The 4,670-nt window shown below is 46.4% G+C and overlaps 1 pseudogene; it reads left to right on the top strand.

The window, feature by feature from the left end:
- Positions 1-2,876, top strand: part of LOC107753205 (uncharacterized) — a 3,714-nt pseudogene extending 838 nt beyond the window's left edge.
- The last annotated feature ends 1,794 nt before the right edge of the window (positions 2,877-4,670 follow it).

The raw sequence follows: 4,670 nt of genomic DNA on the forward strand, positions 1-4,670 counted from the left end.
ATTTTTTTTCACAAACTCTGTGTTGTGTATTTTCTGGTAATCAAATGAACATGCAGAACATTCGTATTTAAGTAAGTCTTTTGCAGTTTAATATTCACAGACACAGTCTATATATATATGTACTGACCTGTTTTTTATTTATTCATCAAAAATAAGACAAATTCCATGAAATTCCGCGTTTTACAGTAAATTCAATTTTTATGACTGGATTCCGTGATTCCGTTCATGTTTCCTGCATCGCGGAAATCATAGGGCCCTACTAATGTAGCAAACGAATATGATAAGCTCCCGACTCAAACCACCACCGCACTGCCGTCTATTGGACTGCAGAAAGACACTAACTTTTCAATCTGCTACGTTACTGACGGTACTGACAAACTATGCTGACACCGTGTCCGCGCCGCAACAGGACGCGACAAAGTGACCGTTGAAAATCATTTGAACTTTGTGTCAGCATGTCATAAATAGAACGAGGCATCAGTTTACTGCATCCAGTGTAGACAACATACACCGGACGCGTGCCGCGCTATGTTATGTGACCGATGAGGTAAGCATGAGTTCTGGGCCGCAGCGCGGCCGGTATAAACACCAGTCCAGCGGCGATCAGCTCTGGTGGCCATAACACAGGCTTTAATGCGCCACAGTGGAGACGTGCCGTGATGCGCAGATCAGCTCTAGTCTCTAACGTCACTGAATCTGCTGTTAAAAATAAGCCATCATATCATCATCTCATCATCTCATCATGCAAAACTAAAAATTAGAATCATTGTAATGTGACGATCAAATATCGGTGCAGATGGGTGGCGGGCGGATAATTTGAAGCAGCGGACTCCGGTGAAGTTTGAGCTTATCCGCGCATCTCTACACTACACTGACCTGGGTCACCAGTAGCAAACAATGGAGCGTGCTCTGCTGGACAAACTAAGTAATTACACCATTCAGAAGCATTTAATCTGTGTTATATCTTCTGTAAAAAAAAAATGTTCATATCGGCGGCATATTCGCAGATACCGATATATCGGCGACAGGTTCATATCGGCCAATAATATCGGCTAAACGATATATCGGTCGGGCTCTAGTTGATAACCCCACCGGAACCCAGTGTGGCATTTAACCTCAAGGACCCAACCTTGAGAGAGGTTCAGGAGGTTGTCAAAGCAGCTAGGACGAACTCAGCACCAGGTCCAAGTGGCCCTACGCGGTCTACAAGAGGTGTCCCAAACTCTTTCAGCGCCTATGGAAAATCATCAAAGTCATCTGGAGGAGGGGAAAAGTGGCGCAGCAGTGGAGACATGCAGTGGGTGTCTGGATTCCGAAGGAGGAGAACTCAAGTAACATCGAGCAGTTCAGGGTCGTCTCACTCCTCAGCGTGGAGGGGAAGATTTTTTTCAGTTTCGTTGCCCGATGCATGACGGAGTTTCTCCTGCAGAATGAGTACATTGACACCGCTGTTCAGAAAGGTGGGATCCCAAACAGGGTCATCTCACTCCTCAGCGTGGAGGGGAAGATTTTTTTCAGTTTCGTTGCCCGATGCATGACGGAGTTTCTCCTGCAGAATGAGTACATTGACACCGCTGTTCAGAAAGGTGGGATCCCAAAAGTGCCAGGCTGCATGGAGCACACAGGAGTTATCACCCAGTTAATCCGGGAGGCTCGAGAAGGTGACGGGGACCTGGCAGTGCTGTGGCTCGACCTTGCCAATGCTTATGGGTTAATCCTGCACAAGCTGGTGGAAACCTCACTGATCCGACATCATATTCCACATAAAATCAGGGACCTCATTTTGAACTATTATAGTTGCTTTAATTTGAGAGTCACCTCTGGATCAATAACATCTGCATTTCATAGGCTGGAGAAAGGAATAATCACAGGGTGCACTATCTCCGTGATCTTGTTCGCCTTAGCTATGAATATGCTAGTTAAGTCAGCAGAGGTGGAATGCAGAGGCCTACTTACCTGGTCAGGTGTACGACAGCCCCCTATCAGAGCGTTTATGGACGATCTGACGGTAACCACGACATCCGTACCAGGCTGCAGATGGATCCTCCAAGGACTTGAACGCCTCATAAGTTGGGCCCGAATGGACTTTAAGCCAGCCAAGTCCCGATCCCTTGTGGTGAGGAAGGGAAACGTAACCGACAAGTTCCGTTTCTCCCTCGGAGGAGTGCAAATTCCATCAATCACCAAGAAAGCCAGTTAAGAGCCTGGGAAAAGTATTCAACAGCACACTTAGGGACACAGCCACACTTCATTAAACTGGGAAGGAGTTGCACACCTGGATTGCTGCAGTGGACAAGTCAGGGCTGCCAGGAAAGTTCAAAGCCTGGATTTACCAGCACGGCATTCTGCCGCGACTCCTATGGCCACTGCTGGTCTACGACGTCCCCCTAACCACTGTCGAGGGCTTTGAGAGGAAGATCAGCCACTCTCTACATAGGTGGTTGGGTCTTCCACGCAGTATCACCAGCATAGCCCTATACGGAAGGAAGAACAAGCTACAACTCCCCTTCAGTGGCCTGTCGGAGGAGTCCATGGTTTCCCGAGCAAGTGAGGTACTGCTGTACAGAGAATCCAATGACTCCAAAGTTTCCTCAGCTGGCATTGAGGTGAGGACGGGTAGGAAGTGGAGGGCCCAGAAGGCAGTCGACCAGGCTGAAGCACGGCTGCGGCACAGTGTGCTGGTGGGGACAGTGGCGTCAGGACGTGCAGGGCTTGGCTGTTACCAGAAATCTCGGTATGATAAGGCCCGGGGAAAGGACAGGCGTCAACTGGTCCAAGAAGAAATCCGTGCAGGGGTGGAGGAAAGACGCATCAGTAGGATGGTGGGGATGCGACAACAAGGGGCGTGGACTAGATGGGAACAAGCAATGGACTGAAAGATCTCGTGGACTGAGTTGTGGAAAGCGGAGCAATATCGGATCCAGTTCCTTATCCAATCAGTCTACGATGTCCTCCACAGTCCAACCAACCTCTTCTCATGGGACCTGAAAGACACCCCTGCATGCCTCCTGTGCCAAAAAAGAGGATCCCTGGAGCACATATTAAGCTGTTGCCCTAAGGCACTGGGAGAGAGATGTTATCGGTGGCGCCACGACCAGGTGCTAAGGATAATTGCTGGAACCATCAGCACCGGAATCTCTCTCAGCAAGCACCAGCAGCCAGTACAGCACGCAATTACATTTGTTAAGGTGGGAGAGAAACCACAAGGAAGCAGGAACTCAGTGGGGGGGACTTCTAGCAACAGCTCGAGACTGGCAGCTAAAGGTTGACCTGGGAAGGCAGCTCAGATTTCCAGAAACCATAGCCACGACCACACTTAGGCCTGATATGGTCCTATTTTTGGAATCATCAAGGCAGGTGGTTCTACTGAAATTGACTGTGCCCTGAGAAGACCGGATGGAAGATGTATTTGAACGGAAGAAGGCCAAGTATGAGGAGTTGGCAGGTGAATGCCGTAACAGGGGATGGAAGACCCGCTGCCTCCTCATTGAGGTTGGCTGCTGAGGGTTTGCCGGCCAGTCATTGTGCAGGGCCCTCAAGCTCTTGGGAATCAGGGGACTGCACGAGAATAAAGCCATCAGGAACATCATGGATGCCACGGAGAATGCATCAAGATGGCTGTGGATCAAAAGGGGCGATCCATGGACTACACAAGCTACCTAGACACAAGTCGGGGACTGATCACCCCTGGCTGGGTCGCCTGGGCGAGGGTGTATGATGTTGAAAGACCCGAAACACCCGATGACCCCAGGTAACATCACTGATGATGTGTCTAGGGTGCACCTGGAAGGTGTATGTCAAATTATTTATTTATTTATTTTTGTCCAGCAAAATACAAATTACAAAATAGGCTACTCAAAAGTAATTAAATACGTATTTTAAATACATTTGATTAAAATATCTGGTCACATTATCCGTTGTAGTGGTCTTATGCTGATGACATGCTCTTCCTCTTGACTCATTACATGCTTGTATTGCTGCATATTGTATATTGTATAATCTGCATTACCTGTAGTGCATTCATAAAAATCCCCAGTTAACATTTAAACGTGTTCATGGTCTTGCTCCCCATCATCTCTCTGAACTGCTGCACCTTTATTCATTGACTGTACCTCATTTTTGACTTTCACCAATGAGTGGTAGATCATTCGGTCCTATCTCAACTTTTTTCAATCTACCTGTGTCTAGTGGTTATTATTTAGTTTGTTTTTATTTGTTTTGTTTGTTTATACTATGAATGTTTGTAAATGTTGTTGTCTTCACTTTTCTTGACCCAGGAAAAAAAAAATACACTTAAGTTGTACTAAAATCGATGCACTTATATGTTTATTATACTATCCTAAGTGCATAATAAATGTGTTGTTTTGGAACAACTTATGCTAAAGGGATACTCCACCCCAAAATGAAAATGTTGTCATTAATCACTTACCCCATGTCGTTCCAAACAATTAAAAGCTTTGTTCGTCTTCGGAACACAATTTAGGATATTTTGGATGAAAACCGGGAGGCTTGTGACTGTTACATTGACTGCCAAGTAAATTATACTGTTAAGGTCCAGAAAAGTATGATAAGCATCGTACTTTGGAATAGTCCATCTGCCATCAGTGGTTCAATCTGAATTTTATAAAGCGACGAGAATACTTTTTGTACGCGAAGAAAACAAAAATAAC

This window comes from Sinocyclocheilus rhinocerous, unplaced genomic scaffold, assembly GCF_001515625.1.
Source record: "Sinocyclocheilus rhinocerous isolate Xijiao unplaced genomic scaffold, SAMN03320098_v1.1 scaffold4579, whole genome shotgun sequence".
In the NCBI taxonomy this organism is placed as follows: Eukaryota; Metazoa; Chordata; class Actinopteri; order Cypriniformes; family Cyprinidae; genus Sinocyclocheilus; species Sinocyclocheilus rhinocerous.